Here is a 23,107-nt window from a genome sequence, read left to right on the forward strand (position 1 = left end):
GAGCACTTCTGCCCTGTTGTTTTGTGGAGGGCCCAGGTTGTTCTGCCCTGTGCACCCACAGCAATGGCACACAGCTCCCTCCACTCCACGAGCTGCCTCAGTGCAGCCATCCCCATTTTCATCCCAGCTCGTGTGGCATGGCACTGCCCTCAGCTGCCTGGATGCATCTTGGGCTGGGTATCACAAGGAACCTCTGTACCTTTTTGTCTTAGTTCTGTCAGTCAACTTATCCTCTGTAGAGATCCAATCCTTGGAGGCTCCCCTTCCATCATGCCGAACTCTTAGTTGGAGAGGGGCGAACCAGTGAATGAGAACCAGTCCTTCTTAGCTGCTCCCTCCCTGTGGGACCTGTCCCAATCTGCTTTGCCTTTTCTTCTTTCTTTCTTCCTTTTCTCATACCAGATTTTTTGCATCTTTATCTTTTGAAGGGGACAATGTTCTATCAGAGTTCTGCAGGTTCTCTGGTTAGCTGAGTGGGTCTGTGGATGAGTCTTGTTTCATTTGTGGGAAAGGGTGAGCTACAAGCATCCTTCTACTACACCATCTTACCCTCCACCCCCAAAAAGTTTCACTATATAGTGGAAGATAAACATAGCCTGGAAATAGATGGGAAAGATATTTCATGGAAATGACAAGAAAGTGCAGATTTCAATGCTCAAATTATGCAAAATACATTTTAAAATTAGGGTCAGAATGAAAGAGAAATATGAGATTACATAAAGTTAAAGAGATCAATATAAAAATAGGGTATTACACTCATTAAATTATATATGGACCCAACACTGTAGATCCTAAGTATATAAAGAAATATTAGTAGACATGAAGGAATTAATTCATTATAAAACAATATTATTAGATGAGTTTAACACCTCAATATTCTGACGGCCACATCATTCAGAAAGAATATCTGTAAGGAAACAGAGGTCTTATTGTCATATTAGATCGTTTGAACCTTAATGAGCTATTGGAAACTGTATCAGAAAAGAACACATAAGCTTCTCAAGTGTGCACAGGATGTTTTCCAAGGAATTAACCACAAATTATGTCATGAAATGAGCCTCAGGATCTTTAAGCAAGTACAGTTTACAGCAAGTATTTTTCCAAACACAAAATTATGAAACTATGCATCAACTCTAGAAAGAAGAACAAGAAAAGCACCAACATGAGATTTAACCACATCATTTAAAAAAATTAAATAAAACAAGGTCAAAGATGAAATCAAAGAGGTAAGAAAATCATACCTCGGAACAAATTACAATGAAAACACAGCTTCATTAAATGTATGAGATGAAGTAAAGGCAAATCTAAGAGGGAAGTTTAGAACAACATAAGAGTTCTACAAGGAAAAAGAAAAACCTCACACAAAGGACCAAGCATACCACCCAAAATAACTAGAAATAAGAACCAACAAAACCCAAAGGCAGTAGAATTAGTAATCTTTAATGATTAGGTTGAAAATAAATATAATAAAAATTAAAAAATAAATTAAAAATCATAAAATCAACAGCTTAATTTTTTCTTAAATATATTAACAAATTGACAAGCATTTTGCCAGGCTTATCAAGAAATACAGAGAGTGGACCTATACAAAATAATAAATGAAAAAGTAGAAATAATATCTGATATTACAGAAATACAAACACAGATTATTTAAGCACTCTGAGCAGTTACGTGACAAAGAACTGAACGACCTTAAAGAAATAGAAAATTTCTTGAATCGTACAACCTGCCAAAACTGAATAAAGAGAAAACAGAAAACTTGAAAAGAGCAATCAGTATAAGTTAAATAAAATCTATAACTTTAAAAACACCCCTTGAACAAAATGCCTGATGCGTTCACTAAAATCTCTTTCCTCCCAACTATTTCAAAAAATGAAAGAGGAAGGAAAATTCCCAAAGTTATTCTTTGAGGCCACCAATACCATGATAACAAAACCAGTCACAGACACTACGAAAAAAAAATGAAAATGTAAAGCCAATATCCTTGATGAATATACTCTCACAATTCCTCAAAAATCATCAACAAATTAATCCAGCAGTTCATAGAAAGGATTATACATGATGATCAGTTGGATTCCTTCCAGAGTCACAAGGATGGTTCAACATACACGTCAATCAGCATGACTCATTTTTAATAAAGGAAGGACAAAATTCACAGGGCCATGTCAATACACACAGAAAAACCATTAGACAAAATTCAACATACATTCATGATCAGAAGTCTCATGAAAGTGATTACATTAGGAACATCTCTCAACTTACTAAAGGCCATTTATAATAAATTTTAATACTCAGGGGAAAGACTGAAGACTTCTGGGTAAATTCGGGAAAAGCAGAAGGATTCCTGCTCTCAGCACTTCTGTTCTGTGGTAAAAGAAGAAAGGAAAAGGAAAGAAAAAGAAGTAAAGAAAGGCAAAATGGAAAGAAAGAGGCAAAATTGTCACCATTACTGATGACATAACAATCTACATAGAGTCCTAAGGGCTCCACACAGACTATTAGGAATAATAAAAAATTTCAGCAAGGGAGCAGGGTACAAAATTAATGTAAATAATTCTCTTGCATTGCTACACATTAATCATGAGATACCCTAAGATATACTTTGAAAGCAATACTATTTAAAATCCCATCCCACCTAATATCTTGGAATAAATGTAACCACATATATGAAATATCTACACATTGAAAATTAAAAAGCATTGACAAAGAAATTAAAAAAGATTCAAAAAGTTGGAAAGATGTCTTGTGCTCTGGATTGAAGGAGTTACCATTGTTAACATGGCCTTACTACACAAAGAAACCTATAGATTTAGTGCAACTCACGTTACGAAGCTGTAGTATTTCCCACAGAACCAGAAAAATATAACTCTAAGTTTTGCATGAAACTATTAAAAATTTCCAAATTGATCTTCAGGTAAAACAACAAACCTGGAGGTATAAACCTCCCGGTCACCTTATTATAATACAAACCTACAGTAATAAAAACAGCATGGCATTGGCACAGAGATATAATTCATAAAAACATATAGAGAGCCTAGAAATATTTCCACACACCTATGAGTAATGAATGAATGATAAAAGAGGCAAGAGTACACAATGGAGAAAAGACAGTCTCGTCAATGGATGGTGTTGGGAAAGCTGGACATCTTCATGTAAAACAGTGAAATTAGAGCATTCCCTGACATCATATACAAAAATAAACTCCAAGTGTATTAAGGACCTAAATGTAAGACCTGATACTTTAATTCTGCTAGAAGGGAATATAGGTGATACCCTATTGAATATATATCATAGGAATATTTTCTTATAGCAGTCTCTCATGGCAAAAGAAATAAAAGCAAAACTAAGCAAGTGGGACCTAAACAAACTTAAAAACTTCTTCACAGATAAGTACACTATCAATGAAATGAAAACATTCCCTGTGTAATTCGAGAACATATATGCAAACAATGCAAGTGACCAGGGGTTAATAGATGTAGGTTAATAGATGTAACATGGATTTAGGTTACCCAACTCAAGGTGAAAAACAAAAGTCAAACCAAAAACAAGAGCAGAGTACCTAAGTTAAAATTTTTCCAAAGAAAACATATAGATGAGTAACAGGCAGGTGATAAAAATGCTCAACATTGCTAATTACTAGGTAATTGCAAATCAAAACCACAATGTGTTATCACTTCACACTGGTCAAATGGCTATTATCAAAAATTCTACTAATAGTAAATGTTGGAGACAATATGAAGGAAATAAACCACTTGTATACTTTGGTAGGAATGTAAATTGGTACAAATTCTATTTAAAACACTATTCAGATTTCTATAAAAAGAAAAAAGAGAACTACAATATTACACAGTAATAACTGTCCTAGGAAAAATCTAGGGAAAAACACTAAATTGAGAAGAACTAATGTTCACAACAGCACAGTTTATAATATGCAAGACAGGGAAGCAATCTAAGAGTCCACAGTAGACTATGGACTTAAGAATATATGATGTTTCTATAAATATGCAATGGAATAATACTCAGCCATGAAAACTTAAAACACATTGTTATTTCAGCATCATGAATGGACCTAGTAAATATTGTGTTTAGTGAAGTAATTTAGACAAAGACAAAAGTATATAATTTAATTTATATGTGGAATCTAAAGAATAACACTTACCTGTGTACATCTATCTAAAGCTATCTATTGATGATAGATAAATAATTAGATAGAAGGATAGATACATAGGTACATGATAGATAGATAGGTAGATAGATAGATAAATAGATAGATTGATAGAAACGTGGTAGAGAGATAGAGAGATTAGATAAAGACTGAAGCTGACTGAAAGAAACCAGTAAACATTTATGTTTACCAAAGTTGAAGGGAAAGGCAATTTAATGGTAGGACATTGACAAATACAATGTAATATACATAAAGCAGATAAACAACAAGGATAATCTGTATAGATCACTGAATTATTCACAATAGCATATAATAATTGCATGTTACAATTATTGTAATGATTTATAATGCAATATAATCGACAAAGAGGTTGGAATCACTAAGCTGTACATCTGAAACTACACAATATAGTACATCTACTGTACTTCAATTAAAATTAAAACATCTCATGTATAATTTAGTCATTTTTCTGCTGATAGCATCTTCCTTTAATATTGTTTAATTTTTACTCTTTACATTTTATGACTACAGATTAAAATTGTTTCTTAAACTGTTGTGAACATCTTACCAGATTGATGTATCTATATTTTTTGCAACTGATTTCCTATTTTTCCCTCTTTAATCCATATAGAATAGTAGCATTTAAAAACATACCCAAAGAAACAGTTGCAAATTTCTCGTGGTCTCTGCGTAGTATTTTGTTCAATGTTTTGTGCATTTTTGCCATTTTATTTTTTTTAGAATAGCTCTTTTCTGCACCTCTTGTAAGATGTGTCTGTTTTGCTTTTTTAAACTTTTCAGGTTTTGTTTGTCTGCTAAAGTCTTTATTTTCACTTTATAACTAAGCGATAACTGAGCAAGGTTGAGTATTCTTAGGTGAGAAATTTTTTTTATCAGTAGTTTGAAAATGTCATTTTATTTACCCTTGGCATATGTTTTCTGCTCAGAAATCTGCTGATAGCCTAATGGGGGTTCCTTTGTAGATTATCATAACTTTCTTTCGCTGCCTTTAAAATTTTACTTTGTTATTCACTTGCCAATTAGCATATGATATATCTTGACGGAGGTCTCTTTGTCTTAAAGTTATTGGTGTTTTGTTGGCTCACAGACTTGTATAACAGTTCCTTACCCAGGTTCGGGAAGTAATCAACTATTACTTCTTTAAATAAACCATCAGCTGCCATCTAATTTTCTTCTCCATCCAGGATTTCACTCAAATGTACACTTCCTGAAGAAGTCTGATGGCTATTGTAGAATTTCCTCACTTTTTAATATCTTGAATTTCTGCCCTCTCCTATCATTTCTAGTTTTGTTTTGGTGACTTTGCTAATGTCTCTTCCACGAAGAGTCTTCTTCCAATGCTTTCTGTTGCATTCTTCATCTCATTTACTAAGTTCATCTGGTCCTCCAACAATGTTTGGTTATTTTATAGTTTCAGTCTATTAGGTAATGTTTTACTTATCATCATTTATTTTAATTCTGAGCCCACTAAACTGCTTTCTGAGTTTTGTTTTTTGTATTGAGTTTCTGTATGACACCTATTTGGATTCTCTATTAGTTATATGGCAACATTCCATGACTTTATGTTTGTTTACTGCAAGGTTGACATTGTGTGAGTGTGTGTGTGCGTGTGTGTCTGCATCTGTTTCGGTGTCCATGTGTTTGTATCTGTGTGAGTGTGTGCCCTAGAATGTTACTGTGATTGGTCATGATCATGGTAAATTATTGCTCTGATGACACTAAATAACACATAGGGAGTTGGAGTCCTTGCTTTTGTGTTCTGGTAGTTTAAAATATTGCACAATATTTGATTTTATATACCTGAGTTACCTCTGATAATAATTGAAAATGGCACTTTCCAGTCATTACTGTCTGGATAAATGATTGCTTACATTGTCAATTCTTGGACATCTCTGGTAGTTAATGCCACTGTAGTCACTGGGCAGGTGAACCCTTCCTTTTATCTGTTATCCCTTGAGACTCAGTGTACACGTTGAGGAAAGTTGTAAAGACAGGTGGGTAGTTGGAATCAGGCAAGTGTCTTAGCCATGTCCAGTGTTTCAAGGTACCTTTTCTCCACCACTGTGAATGGGGAGTAGGGAAAGTGTCATGAATGTCTGAGTGTCTGAAGGATGGAATTTCTGTCTCCATTGTGGCTCCCTCTTAGTTACCTGTGACCATGAGTACTGGTGCAGTTGGAGACTGAAGCTGTGTGAACCACTGAGACCCTGTTTCTACTGGGTACTCTGAACCTGTGGGCTCAGATACCCTAGTCAGTGGGCCTTGGATGCCGGCACCAACTCTGCTCTTCCCTCAGTTCAGCCTCCTTTATTTATTTTACCCCACCAAACTTCAGCTGTACACATGTGTTCTGGAGTATTGTTTTGTGTTGTAGTTATTTTTGTTGAAATGTGATCATTTCACTGACTGTAGATTTAAGGGGAGAGGCAGAAATAGCTTAAACTTATGTCACTTTTTTAAAACTATATGCATTTTCATTAAAAAGCTTAAATTCTACCAAGGACATTATAAGAACAGTAAAGAAATTGAACATATCACCTCTCTTAATTTCAGAGTACAACAAAATATTTTGTTTTTCCTGGGTTCTTTTCTTCAATGTTCTTCCCACATACATGCACATTTTACTATAATATATGCCTATAATCTCCTTAAAATCATTTAAATTATTAAAATATTTCTCTGTGCTGTAAATATAGCCCTGTTGATTCTCTAATTCATAACTAGCAGCTTGCACATTTCTGTCTTCTATATCCAACTTCCCTGTTCCCAGAGGAAACCACTACTTTGTACACTACACATATATATGTGATTCTGTCTCTGTTTCTTATGATTATTTCTCTTATATCTTTAGTTTCCTCATGTAAGTGATAACGTAGAGTGTTTTTCTCTGTATGACTTATTTTCCTATGTGCAACACACTCTGGGCCCAATCACATTAGTCAGAATGGCAGAATTTTATTTTTTGATATGAAAATGACTAAGTATTTATTATGTTATCTATATCTCACTTCTACTTCAGACAATCATCTGTTGATGGGCAGTTGAGTTGTGCATCTATCCTTGGCTATTATAAATGATGATGTTAAGAATATTTTGGGTAATATATGTTTTAAAGTTAATGTTTTCAACTTTTTTCAGATTTATACCAAAAACTGGAATTGCTGCAACATATAATGCTTCTATTTCTACCTTTTTTGGGCACTGTCCACACTTTTATAATAGTGGATGCATCAATTTATATTTCCACCAAATGTATACCTGAGTTCCCTTTTATCAATATTCTAATAAATGTTTGTCATTTGAAGACATTTTTATTAGCCATTTTGGTTGCTGTGAGATTATATTTCATTCTGGTTTGATTTACATTTTCCTAATGAATAGCAACGTTTTGTTTCTTTTTATGTGCATGAAAATCATCCACATGTCTGTTTTTGAAAAGTTTCCAAGAAGATCCTTAAACTGTTTTTAAGTTAGGGTCTTTGATTTTTAAATAATGTGTCTAATATACTATATATATATTATCGATATTAACAAAATGTTGGTTTCATTGTCTGAAATTCTTCTTTCTATTCTGTGTTTTGTAATAAGTCTTGCTGAAGGTTACCTTTACTCTGCAAAAGATTTTGCACTTCACCCTTTTACAAGAAGTGGAATCCCTGTATCACATAATATATCTATTTTTTCCACAGTAAACTAAAAACTGTTATTGTCAGTTTTCCTTTTTTTTTCACTTCGGAGTTAGAAGAAAAATAAATATTGCTATGATTTATCTCAAAGTCAGTTCTGCTCCTGTTCTTGGTCAGAAATTTTATAGTTCCAGGTTTTACATTTAGGAAATTAATCAATTTTATCTTGTTTTTATATTATGGAAAGAAGTGCTCTTACATCTTCCATTTACATGTACTGTCCAGTTTTCCAAGAACTACTTGTTGAAGAGACTTCTTTTTTTCCATTGTATACTCTTGCCCCCTTCATTGTAGACTAATTGACCATATGTGTGTGGGTTTATTTTAGGATTCTTTATTTGTTCCATTTATCTGTGTGTCTCTTTTAGTGCCATATTTTGATGTTTTCATTACTATAGCTTTGTAGTATGTTCTAAATTCAGGGAGGATAATAACCACAGCTTTGTTCATTTTTCAAAGAAAATTTTAGAAAATTTGGCTCTTTCATATTTTTGAATAGATTTTAGCATATTTCTCTTTGTTTTGTGAAGTAATTTATGGCTTCTGTGAGAATAGAAATTTACTTAAAGAAAAAACCTGGGAAAAATAATAAAGTGTGAAGGATAAATCATACAATATTAAACAACAAATGGATTGCTGTATAAATCAAAAAATACATATGAAAATATAACTACAAAAAAAATTCCATGGGGTATAGCAAAAGCAGTATTAATAGGGACGCTTATAGCAAAATAATCCCACTTATACAAATAAGAAACATCTCTCTCTTTTAACATAATCTTACAAACAAAAGATGTAGCAAAATAATAAACAAACTTATTAGTAGACGGAAAGACTTCCAAAAGGTCAGAACATATATAAATAAAATAAACATTAAAAATAGAAACATCTAATCAAACTAAATAATGGCTTTTGAAAGAAAAAAAATTGATAAACTTTTACCAGACTCATCAGCAAAATAAAGAGTACAGATTAATAAGCTAAAAAATGAATAAGAAGTTACAGGTTATATCAAAGTAACACAAAGCATCATAATAAGATACAAAAAAATACATGGCAATTAATATGTAAACCCTAGAAGATATGGACTGTTTGTTAGAAAGATAAAATCTCCCGGATGGAATGAGAAACAGAAAATATGAACAGATTATCACTAATGAAATTGAAAATGTAATTAAATAAATCTCCCAAGAAACAAAATTCCAGGCCTAGACAGCTTCACAGGTGACTTCTGCCAAACATTTAGAGAAGAGCTATCACCTATACTTCTCAGAGAATTCCAAAAATTTGCAGAGGAAGGAAGGCTTCCTACCCCAATATTCTGTATCACACTACTACTAAAACTGGAACAAATACCTCATAAAAATGCAGGTTAAATACTACTGATAAGCATAGATGCAAAAATCATCACTAAAATGTTAGCAAAACAAACAATACATAAAAAGGATTATAAATTATGAATAATTGCATTTATTCCAGGGATGCAAATGTGATTCATTATGAACAAATTAATTAATATGATATACACCTAACAAATTGAAGAATAAAAATTATATGGTCACCTCAAAAGAATCAAATTATATTTCGGCCAATTCAGTATCTATTTATGATTATATTTCTCCTCAAATTGGGCATAAGGAAACATACCTCAACACACTTAAGGTCATATATGACAACAACTCAGGTAACATGACTCTCATTGATTAAAAGCTGAAAGAATCTCCTTTAAGAGCAGGAAGAAGGCAAGAATGCTCACTCTTACTATTTTTATTAAGTATAGTATTGGAAATTCTAGCCATAGCTATCCAAAATAAATATAAATATAATAGAGTGAATTAAGAAAAGGAGTAGAAGTATCTGTATGCAGATGACATAATTTAAATTGAAATCCTAAAGATGACGTCACAGAACTACTAGGGATTATCAATGCATTTGGCAAAATTTCAGAATGTAAAATTAACATACAGAAATCTTGCATTCCTACATACTAACAACAAGTTAACAGATAGAAAAATTGAGGGAACTGTCTCATTTACTGTTGCATTCCAAAAAAAAAAATCAAAAATATATCCAACCGAGAAGGTAAAAGACCTGTACTCAGAACACTATAAAATATTTATAACAGATATTGAAGTTAATGCAAACAGATGAAAGGATATACTCTGTTCATAGAGTAGGAAAATAATATTGTTTAAATGACAGTAGTGGACAACAAAGTACACAAATTAAATTCAGTCCCTATTAAAATACCTAGTGCATTTTCAGACACTTACAATAAATAATTATTAAATTTACATGTAAATACAAAAGAGTTGAAATCACTAAAAATAATAAAAGAAAAGAAAACAAACTATAAACCCAAACAACTTTGACAAAAACAAAGAGGATGTATCACTGTCCCTGATTTTAATCTATAATGCAAAGCTACAGTAATGTATATGGTAGTGGCACAGAACAAATAGAATAATGGAACACAACGGAATGCCAAAAAATGAAATCAGACAGTTATGGTCATTTTGCCCATTACTAAAATGAATATACAGTGGGGGAATGGGAACCAACAGGCACATGAAATCGGTCAACATCACTAACCATCAGAAAAGTGCAACTCCAAAACACAATGAGATTTTATGTCAGTCCTGTCATAATGATTATTATCAAAAAGATAAGAAATATTTGTTGGTGAGGATGTAAGTAAAAGGACCCTGATGCACTGATTGAATGAATGTAAATTTGTGCTGCCACTGTGGAAAAGAGTATGGAGTTTTATCTAAAAATTAAAAATGAAATATGATCCAACATTTCTATATTTGGATACTTATTCCAAGATAATAATAACACTAATCAGAAAAGATACAGTCAATCCTATATTCACTGTGGCATTATTTAAAATAGCCAGGCTATAGAAGTAAATTAATTGCTCATCAATAGATGATGGATAAAGAAGAAATGTGTTTATAGTATATATATCGACACATCTATTGACTAAAGATTTATCTATATATATGTATACACACACACACACTAAATATATATATATATGTATATTTATTATTATGTACAAACACATAGAAAAATACAATGGGGTATTACTCAGCTCTAAAATGAATAATTTCTTGTCACTTGCAACAAATTGGTAGACTAAGTGGGTTATATGCTAAGTGAAATAATTCAGACAGAGAATGACAAATGCTGAATTGTTTTACTCATAGTTGGAATTTAAAACAAATGAACACAACAAAACAGAAAAGGAGTTACACATAAAGAAAGAAAGAGGTTGCTCAAAAAAAGGAGGGAAATGTGAAGAAAAAAATAGTTGAGGAAAATTAAGAGAGAAAATTTTCAATTTGCAAAATAATGAGTCAGTGACAAAAAATGTACTGTATGTGGAATAGTCAATAACTATGAAATATCTTTAAATAGCAACATATCATAACTAGATTTATTCTTCTGATAAGTTTGAAACATATTAAATATAGAAAAGAGTATGTTGTATAAGAGAAACTAACACAGTGTTATACATTAATATACACTTCAAAAACAAAGAAACATACCTATAGAAAAAAGATTGCATATGTAGTTATCAGAGACAGTGGTTGGGAAAGGAGAATTTAATTAATGCACTCAAAAGCTACAAATATCCAGTCGTAAAATAAACCTCTTACGGGAAGCCCCGTAGTAACATGAAAATTACAATTATTACTGCTTTATGTTCTATATGAATGTTGCTAAGAGAGTAGACCATAAGTTTTCTCATCACAACCAAAAGACAAATTGTATTTCTTTAAAATTGTATCTAAATGAGATAATGAATACTCCCTAAAATTGCTATGATATTTATTTCATGATACTTGTAAATCAAATCACTATCCTGTGCACCTAAACTTTCACAATGTTTTATGCCAATTATATTTCAATAAAAGTGGAAGGAAAAATGGAAAGTCAATGGTAATTATTTCCCATGCCATTTCTCATGATTGTTTATGCAGCAAGTAAACTTGAGTCATGATATACTTATCCTAGGTAAAGATACTAATAAATAAGTGATTCTAATAAATTATTCATAAAGATAATATTAAAATTAGTGTTTTACCATGTCTTAAACTTTCTTCATGTTAACAGCCCACTGTTTCTGAAGGCATCAAAATTTCACTCTGTGTATTCATCTGAGATTAGGGAATGGATACAAATTTAATAATGGCTGCTCTTGCTGTGAGTGATAAAGTTCAGTGTCTCTGAACGATGGTCTCATCTCCCCGACAGCATCTGTAAGAAATGATCATGCTAGGTTGTTAAAAATCTCAGCGTGGTAAAATCTCAGAACTCCTATAATTCTTAACTGTTTTGCAATGGGAATGTAATATTGACAAAAACTTGATTTTGGATAACAATGTGGTGTTTTCTCATGGTTTAATTAGGGGATGTGTGGATAATGCCAGAGATCCAAAACAAACATTCTTGCTCAAGTGCTGGGCAAAGATGTGTAAAGGTTCTGCATTATTAGAACTGAGGACTGCTTTCAAAATGATGACTACACACACTCTATTCCAGGTAGTCCAAGGAAAAAAGGTTACTGCAATTTGTAGTTGAACAGGAATAAGTCAGTGGTTCAGTCTCTATAAATTAGTCAACGTGTGTTCAAAGCCAAAATAAGTTATGTCAACAATGAGAATTAAAAGAAAAAAACTTGGATATATGCTTAAATTAATAAGAGAAACAGTCCTGTGCTGGGCTCTGGGGACTGGAGAATGTATATGCCTCAGTCCAATTCAAGGGTTCAGTGGCTTGGCCCTAGCATCAGCTCGGGATTCAACGAAAAGGTAACAAATTGTATACTGGGAGAAATATAATCTACCTCTCCCTGATCAGAAGAAAATCTGGTGGCTCAATGGAACTCTTATTTCACAGAGATTCTGCAGATGCAGAGGAATAATTCACTGATGACTCAGCTAAGAAAAACTTAGTTACTGCTTAACAATCCATCTTCACACACACAGTGGTAGACAGATTTGTAGTATTTAGTGGGAAGAATTCAGTGGGCAGAGCTCAGAGTATAGTTTTCAAACACCAGCCAAATTTTGTACTTTTGCAAATAGTCTAGCTTTACCCTGGTAGAAAATTACAGATGGACAAATAATATTCTTCCTTAGAATTTCTAATTTTGAAAGTAAACTGTAGCTTTTGACTTATCAGTATAGAACCTTGTTAAGATAATCACGGTAAGACACACTGTCTGATAAGACAGATGGAAACTAGCTGCTGAAACAGCCCATTTGAACCCTTGACTGCTAAAGTAAGCAACAACATTTCCACCATTAGAATTGTGTTGACAACTAAGAAGCTTGATGTTCCTGTTGTAGGAACAGCCACTGCTGTCCAGACAGAGTTCTCCTGCTGCAAGAGGGCTCTTTTCTTCTCTTGGTAAAGGTCATATTGTTGGGATATTGCTAGAGATTACCCTGGCCCATTTGCCCATTCTCCATATTATCAAAGGCTTTCTTCACAACTGATGACACATTTTCTGGACTCAAAGTGCCATTCCATTATTATCTGCTGACACTGGCTGCATGATTGTGAAGAGAAGCCTAAGGCTCCCTGACATTGCCTACAATTTTTCCAGCATTTCAGTGCATTTCACATTCTGAAAATGCTTCACATTTTATTTTAAATTAATGGGAAATTGTCAAATCTACCACGAATATTTCATAATTCCTAATATCTGCAGAAATTTGGTATTCTTGCAGTTGAACAAATTTTTAATTCCACAACCCTAACCTCCTTCTAGTCCTCACATATAAGATTGCAATTTTGTTACTGAATATGACCACCACATACAAGGGTCTAGTACCTATTAGATACTCCCTTGGTGAAGGTTAGAAGGGGGAAGGTTTTGTGGGTTGTACAAACGTTCATTAAATATTTGCAATGGCACTGTCTCTTCTGTACAAAGCTCTGATTCTAAGAAGTAAATTAAATAGAAGTCAGTATAGTAATTGGTATGGGGAAGAAATTCAGCTATTTTGGAGTGGGTGGGTGATGAAGAGACAGGAAAAAAACCAACAAATGAGAATGGAATGCTTTAATCCTCTGGAGGCATGAATTAAGAAGAAACTCATACTTTGTCTCCTGGACCTGCCTCCAATTACTGTCTTGAATGACTAGTCCTTGGGCTATGAAACGACCTAATTTGTGGTGAAGAGTAAAGACCATAACGAAATACTTTGAAAACCATGAGAGTTTTGTTGTTTCAGGAAAGTAGATTTTGCTTAAAGTCAACATGTATTTTTCATTCACAAAATACTAAAATGCATCCTGTGGCAAGTGCTGTCCTTACTGTGCTGGTATCCAAGTTAGAAAAGGAAAGGGGGATAGACAGAAAATATCTGGAGGAGGTGGTTTCTGTGCTGAGACTGGGAAAGTGTAAGTAGGTAAAAGGAGGACACCGAAATTCCAAGGATGAGCTGGAGCAAAAGTGTTGAGTTTGCAACTTAAATTGTTGACAAGCATTTGCCTAGATGTATCTCTAGATACCGTGAAATGTAAGGATATGCCAAGGTAGTCAGTTGCCAGATTTATAAATTAATGAATAAACTAAGTTAAGTTTGTGGGCTAAGAGTTGGTAAGGCATTAAATGCCACCCTGAGGATGTAAGATTGTATTTGGCTGGAACATAAAAGCAAAATAAAGTATTGACTAGAAAACATAGTGTAGACTCTTGAGGGCAGGAAATGAAAACACAAATTGGAATGCTTTGAGAACAGCACAAAGAAGATCATAGATAAAATTACTTCATAAATTCTACCACATGCTGAATGTGCCATCTGAGACTACATCATGTGACCTTTATGACTCCAGGGATGACATAATAGAGACAATGATCCCTGGGCCGGTTCCTGCATTTATTTCCAGTTCCAACTTATCCTAACTTAAAAATTTTAATACTTTCCAGGATGAACCAGAAACCACTTAGTAATTTTCCCTCTCTCCATGTTTTAGTCTTTTTCCAAATAATTCCATTTCTTCTTCTTCCTTACAAGAAATTATTTAAATTTACTCCCATATTGTTCTATCAAATGATCATATCAATTATCTCTTTTTGTGTTTAAATGGTAACTTAGTCTCCCATTTAACTCTTAACTCTATTTAAACTAAATAAGGAAAATACAGGTACACATCTATGTTTATTGTTCAAATAAGAAAATTGCAGATATTTGTCGACATTTGCCAACATCAATTTTAATCTTTGTTATCCTGCATAATCTGGTAGTCCTCTGGTAGATCAGTTGTAATTTGAGTGACGTCCATAAGCTGAAGATGGCTGATGAGTTGGCCTTGAAGGAGAGTTAGCTGATATATCAGCTATCACTGTCACTGGAAACCGTGCGTTGCTCCCTGGTTGAAGTTTAGAAAATCAACCTTCATTGGCAGGTATGTTGTGATATCTATTTGGAAAAGTAGAAGGCTCCACCATCAGTCCAAAATAATTGCTCTGTGTGGGAGACAAGATGCTGTACTGAGAAGTAGAAAGTGTAGTTGTAATGAAGTTCACAACATGGCCATTTGCTTCAGTGTAGCTGCTTTGAATGTGCCCGTGGACAGTGGTCAACTGATTTAAAATAGCACATTGATCCACAACAATTTGTTCTGGAGGTTTAACTGACATTGATGATGGAGGAGAAAAATTACCTCTGTTCCAGGTAGTTGTATCACCAATTATGTGGCTAGTAGAGGGCTTTATTATTAGAGGCATGTTTAAATTTGCAGAAGGCAAAAATGCATTTTCTACACTAGTGTCAGTCACAAAACCAGAGTTATGATTATCCACATTATCCCCTGCTTTAATGTGCTTCTTCTTGAATTATTCAGCCAATGAAGATATCAGAGGGGCGTTTTTAATCCCAACTCTTCTTTTAATTCTCACTAAAAGCTGGGGACAAACTCGTTTAAAATTTGGATAATGATAGAACTGCATCTAGAACCAAAAGAGAAAGATTTTAGTAAAATTTAAACCAAAATACAAGACTACAATTAGCCTAACCTATAAAATCTCAGGTTTCAAGTTTACAATGCAAAGATAATATTATCAAAATATGACCATTGCTGACGACATTTTGAAGTTCCTTATTTGGAAAATACACATTTAAATAGTATAGTCATCAAATTTAAGGGTTAGCATTTGCAGTAACGGTGAATGCCACTTTTAAAAAGCAGCTTTAATAACTTTATTTAGATTTCTGATAAGATTCATGGTTGCAAGCAAAGTTTCTCTTAATCTTGACTACTTAAGACACTGACCTAATTTTTTAGAAAAAATAAAGTATTTTAGCCTTAGTAGTTTTATAAAATTTTCAAAATGTAGCTTTACATTTACATTACCATAGATTGATGTACAAAATAAAATTTTATATATAAGTTACCAAGTGGTAACTAAAATATTGGGGTACCTTGCTTAAAACAGAAACTACTTTTTCTTCTGCCAGAAAGACATCTAGACAAGCAGATCTTTGAAAATTCTGCCACTCTTTACTAAAACCATAAAGTTTAAGCTGTCTAACTTAACTTTTCATACTTCCAGTTTCAAATATTCTGAAAGGGGCCTTTCTTTCCAAAACTTCCTTCTTAAAGACATCTTCATCAATCACTATGGAAGTTCCATTATCATCCCACAAGATGGATTTAAATTGTCCACTCCCAGGCATTTTCCAGAGTTTTCTTGGAAATGCCAGAGAACAAAAATCATTATCTTCCTCTGGTTCAGAGACACAATATTTGTAAAATGGTCTTTATATCAAGGATTCTTCAGACAAAATCTGAAAAGCATTTTCTTCAGTCATAGATTTCAAGTCCAAGTCATCAGAGAATATTTGTTCACACAATAGAGATCTACTGGAGTTTACTGAACCAGTTGGTCCGTATTTATGGGACACATCTTCAAATTCTGATGAAACTTTTGCCATCTTAAATAACTTTTTCTACATCTACATTTCTAATCTGTGGGATTTTGAGCACTGCAGATTCAAATGATGCTGTAGCAGGCCTGCACAGATAAACTGCTAGGCCATCAAAATGGTTCTCACCCTGAGTAGATGTGACATCACAAAACGACTGGTCTCCTAGCAAATCAAGTGAAACATTCAGCCAGTGTTTACTTCTCATTCATTCACTTAAAATGAAACATATAGGATGCTTAATTTTATAGTTTTCTGTAAATATTATCCGCACAAAATCTTTTTAAAGAATTTAATTTTGGGTCTATGAAATAAAACCAAACTGCAACCTTTTGTACACAAATTTATACCAGATTGGTGAACAGAGAATAAATAAAGTACAAAATATATAACATAATTTTAAACTTTTGGAATTTAAAGTGAAACTTGTGTAAACCTGTACAGAATAGGTATACATATTTCATTATAATTTGTAATTAAAGTGAAACTTAATTTGATTTGGAAATGGAAGTAGTTATTTATCTGTGTACTTTACAATAAGTAGCTCTATATTCAAAACATGAGCAGAATAATTATCAGTTTATTTGGTATGTTTATAAATAAATGGTAAATATTTATGAATTAAAACTAGATTAAAATAATGAATCAAATTTAAGAAATCCCAAAGGGGGGAATTTTTGTTTTAAATTGTAATTCAGTGCTCTAAGTAAAACAAATGTAATTTAGTATTCTACTTTAAAATTAAAAAAGAGATAATCTTATAGTATACTTACAAAAGTTTATTTTTACCATTCTTTCATTCAGCGGTTTTTCAGGCCCTAGAAGTAATAAAATTTCTTGTCAGCTTTATATTCCATACTCTTGTGGCTTCTGTTAAATGTTCCAAAATGATGTTGATAAATACACTTATACACAAGATCCTGAGTTCAATAAAATGTGCCTCCATTAAGGAGCAAACAAACAATGAAAAAACAAAGAAATAATAGTATATGTGGGTTGGGGTGGAAAATACCAGGTAATGCAATTTAGGAAGAAATATGTTTCTCAGTCCTGAAACAGTTGGCAATGTTAGTATAATGCGGCATTTTAAGGCAAGTGTTTTGTGCACTAGTTGTTAATAATAGCTATGTTCTGTATCAGTAAACTGTAGTAAATCCAGTTCTAAAAATGTTGTATTTTTTATTTAGTTATAAATTCCAATAAGCATAAGCCAAATTCAAAATGAGAGATAAAATGTTTAAATAAATAAGTGTTCACTCAAGCTACAATGTAAATTTTTCCTTCAGTATGTGTATATTCCATTCAAAGTAAATATTAGCAAGCATATTATAAGTATTATAAAGTATAGTTAAGTTGGATTTAGTCCTGATTCATAAATTTTATTTAAATTATGAAAATCTATAAATGTGATATCATCCCTTAAAAAACAAAGAATTGAAAAATAACAATCTCAAAATATGTAGGAATATTTTTCACAAATCTGATCTTAACATTTTTATAAAAAAATTCTTAACAAATTCGCTCTAGATAAAGTATGACTAAACATAATAAAAGCCATTTATGAAAAACCCATGACTCACATCAAATTCAATGTTAACATACAGGAAGGTTTTCCTCTGGTCCTGTAATGAGAAAAAGTAGCTCATTCTCACAAGTCATAAATTACACTACTAGAAGTCCTAGCCAGAAAAACTAGTCAAGAAAAAATATAAAATGCATACAACTTGTAAGCAAGCAGTAAAATTTTTAAAGATGACATAATTATACATAGATAACAAACTTCATAGACTCCTCCAGTGACTGATAGAAATAATGAACAAACGAAGAAAACTTGCAGAATATAAAATTAATATGCAGGGGTTGGGAAAGGAGAATTTAATTAATTTAATTAATGCACTCAAAAGCTACAAATATCCAGTCGTAAAATAAACCTCTTATGGGGATGCCCCGTAGTAACATAGAGTAACAACACATTCTCAGAAAGAGAAATTAGGAAGACAATTGCGTGTAAATTTATACCAAGAAGAAAAACATAGGAATACATTTATAAGTGAAATAAATTATCTAAACATAGATCTATAAATTACAGCTGCAAGAAATATATGTAAACAAAATATATAAAAGATAGTCTGTGCTTGCTGATTGTATAAAATGTGAGGAAATACTCTAATCTATCTTTCAATTGTTCAATCTCGCCAGCATTACTTTTTGAGGAGAATCTCCTTTCTTCATTACATACTCTTGCTTCCTTTTTCATGGGATAATTGATCATAGGTGTGAGGGATTATATCTGGTTGCTCTATTCTCTTTTATTGATTGGTGTCAGTTTTAGAGCCAGTATCATATTGTTTAAATTACTAAAGCTTTGAAAGACTGTTTAACATCTGAGAATTTACACTATTAAATTTAATACTCTTTTTCAAGATTATTTTGTCAACTCATGATTTTTGTGTTTACATTAAAATTTTGAAATTATTTCTTCTATTTAATGGAAAAATCTCATGGATATTTTAACAAGAATCACATTAAATGTAGATTCCTTTGGGTAGTATGGTTGTTTCAAACACATTGTTTCACATCATTAACATAAGAGATCTTTTCATTTCTTTGGAAAAGTTTTAAATTCCACAATCAATGTTTTCTATTTTTTAGTGTAAAGGTTTTCTCCTTATTTGTTAAATTCATTTGAAGGTATTCTTTACATATATATATAATTATATACATTATATTTAGAAAAACATTTCCCACTCAAATACAACAGACAGAAGGCAGTGGGAAGACATATTCAAAGTCTTGAATGAAAGAAAGCTGTTATCTAAGGTAATGTATCAACCAAGGCTATCCCTTAAAATAGAAGGAGAGATAAATAACTTCCACACAAGCAAATACTAAAAGAATTTAGCAACAGAAAAAGAAATAATGAAACATCTACTCTAAAAATAAAGAAGCAGGAAGCTATAGAAATGAGAAAGTCATAATTAGAATGGCAATAGCTACAATGACTTACAACAGAATAAACATGATGTTGTAAAACAGGACATCAATATTTTTAAGTGTCAGAGAGTGAAACAGGACAATACAGAGTATTTTCTTCCTGTTTCTGTTCTCTGTAGGATGGGTTTGAGCTTGTATTCCTTTCAGTTAATATAAACAGTTATAGTAACGGGTCAATATACATACAAAACAGCGTAACCATAAGTCAAAATCTTACAATGAAGTCACAAAGCCAGAAAAAAACCAAGATAAAAAAGAAAACTTATCAAGCCACAAAAAGAAAAAGAAATGAACAAAAAGGAAATACCAAATCAATTGGAAAATGAAGTTCAAAATGGAAATAAACAACAGTTTATAAATAATTTTTACAAATGTTAATGGACTTGGTGCTTCAATCAAAAGATATATAGTCAGATTGGATAATATAACAAGACCCTACATTATGAAGTATACAAGAGACCCACTTTAGTAAGAGGAACACACATCAATTGAAAGTCAGAAGATGGAAAATTATATTCCATGCAAATGGACATGACAAGAAAGCAGGAATTGCAGTACTGACTTCACACAAAATAGACTTTGCAATAAAGGCCATAGAGAAAGATAAACAAGGACATGATATAATGAATAAAGGAGCAATACAAAATGAGGTTATTATACTCATTAAGATATATGCACTCAATATTGGAGCACCTTAATACATAAAGCAAATACTAATAGATAAAAGTGAGAAATCAATGGGAACACAATCACAGTAGGAGAATATAACTCCCAATTACCATCACTAGACTGGTCTTTCAGACAGAAAATTAATTAGGGAACAAAGATTCTAAAAGATACGATAAAATAATTGGAGTTGGTTGATGTTTTCAAAACAGTACTTCTCCCCAAAACAGAATATACATTCTTTTCCAGTGCACATGTAACATTTCCTAGGATAGTTTATGTACTCAGGCACAGAAGAAGCCTCAACCAATTTAAGAAGATAAAAATAATTTCAAGCATCTTTTCTGAGTATTATACCATGAAACTAGAAATCAATCACAGAAAAATGGAGAAAATATGACAACATGTAAATTAAAAAACATGGTACTAAAACAAGGGGGGGAGGTGTTGTAGTAAAAGAAGAAATTAAAAAATATCTTGAGAAATATATCACAACACTTTACAAAGTCTATGGAATACAGTTAAAGCAGGCTTAAGAGGGAAGTTCATAGTGACAAGGTCTGCCTCAAAGTAGAAGAGCAATTTCAAGTAAATAATCTAACGTTCTATGTAAACTAATCATGAAAAGAAGAGCCAACAAAACCAAAAGTCAGCAAAAAGTGGGAAAATAAAGATCAAGGAAGAAACAATAGAAATAGAAATTAAAAAATAGAAAAAATCAATCTTATTGTTTTTTGAAATAATCAACAAAACTGAAAAAACTCAGGACAGCTCACCAACAAGAAAAGAGAGAGCACACCAATAATATAAGGAATGAAAATGGAGAAACTACCAAGAGTACTACAAATTTGCAAATTATCATAAGGGAATACCATGAGCAACTGCATGGAAACAAACTGGATAACCTAGAAGAAATGGAGAAGGTTCTGGAAATATTCAGCCCACATTTATTGCATCAAGAAGAAATTGATCATTTGAACAGAAAAATCACCAGAAATGGAATAGAATTATCAATAAAATAAAAAATCTCTGCAAACAAAATTTCAGACCCAAATAGCTTCACAGGGGAATTTGACCACACATACAAAGAAAAATACATACCAGTCCTCCTCAAACACTTCCAAAAGATTGATATGGAGAGAGAACTCCCAAACTCACACCATAAGGCCAACATTAACCTGATAACAAAACCAGACAAAAACACTACCTAAAAAGAAAACTATAGGCCAATATCTTTGATAAACATAGATGTAAAATTCCTTAAGAAATTATTAACAAACAGAATCCAACAGCATGTAAAAAAAGATCATGCACCATTATCAAGTTAGGTTCATCCAGGAACGCAAGGATGGTGTAACATATGCAAATCAATCAATTGTGATACACCATATCAACAAAAGAGAGGACAAAAAAGCACATGATCATCTCAGTAGATGCAGAAAAAGCATTTGATAACATTTAACACCTATCTGCAAAAAAATTTCTTATCCCAGAGGGAACAGAGGGACCATATCTCAACATAATAAAAGGTATTTATGACAAATATGTAGCCAGCAAGTTACTCAATGGTGGAAAAACTGAAACCCTTCTCACAAATCCTGAGACAAGACAAGGTTGCCCATTCTCACAATTTCAATTCAATATAGTCTTGGAAATCCTAGCCACAATGATGAGGCAAGAAAATTTGATTTCCTATCAAATTATGCAAACCATTTCTTTTTAGGACTGAAACAAATGATCTTAAGGTTTAAATAGATTCATAAAAGATCCATAGTTTCCAAAGCAATATTGAAATAAAAGAAAGAGGCTGGAGGAATAACCCATCAGGTCTCCATACACTATTGCAGAGCTACAATAATGAAAATGACATCATATTGGTAAAGAAACAGGCATATGGACCAATGGAACAGAATAGAGAGCATAGGAATAAATCTACAGGACTATGTTCAATTAATCTTTGACAGAGTAGCCAGGAATATGAGAGAGAAAAGACCATCTCTTCACCAGCTGGTGTTGGGAAAACAGGATAGAAGCATGCAGAGCAATGGAGTTAGAACAATCCTCCACTCCATACACAAGAATAAACTCAGAATGAGTTGAAGACTTAATAATAAGCAAGACACAGTAAATCTCCAAGAAGAAAACATAGGCAATACACTCTGAGATAAATCTCAGCAATGATGTCCTAGGATAGACAACCCAGGTTAGGGCTGTAAGAGCAAAATTAATAAATGGAACCTAATTAAACTTATAAGCTTTTGCACAGCAAAGAGAACCATAAAAGGAGAAATATGACAACCTACAAGATTAAAGAAAATATTAAGAAGCGATACAACTGATAAAGTCTTAATTTCCAAAATATAAAGTCTTCATACAACCTAATAAGAATTAAAAAAAACAAGAAACCAAATCTCTAAACGTGCAGAAGCCCTAAATAAGGAAATCTCCAAAAGAGACATTCAAATGTCACACAGATATATGAAAAAAAATTACTCACTATCATTATCAGGGAAGGGCAATTCAAAACTATAATGAAGTATCACTTCACAATAGTCACAATGGTCATCATTCAAAAGTCCACAAAGAATAAATGCTGGGGAAGCTGTGGAGAAAGTGTACCCTCCTAC

The sequence above is a fragment of the Vicugna pacos genome, unplaced genomic scaffold (genome assembly GCF_048564905.1).
Source record: "Vicugna pacos unplaced genomic scaffold, VicPac4 scaffold_18, whole genome shotgun sequence".
NCBI lineage: Eukaryota > Metazoa > Chordata > Mammalia > Artiodactyla > Camelidae > Vicugna > Vicugna pacos.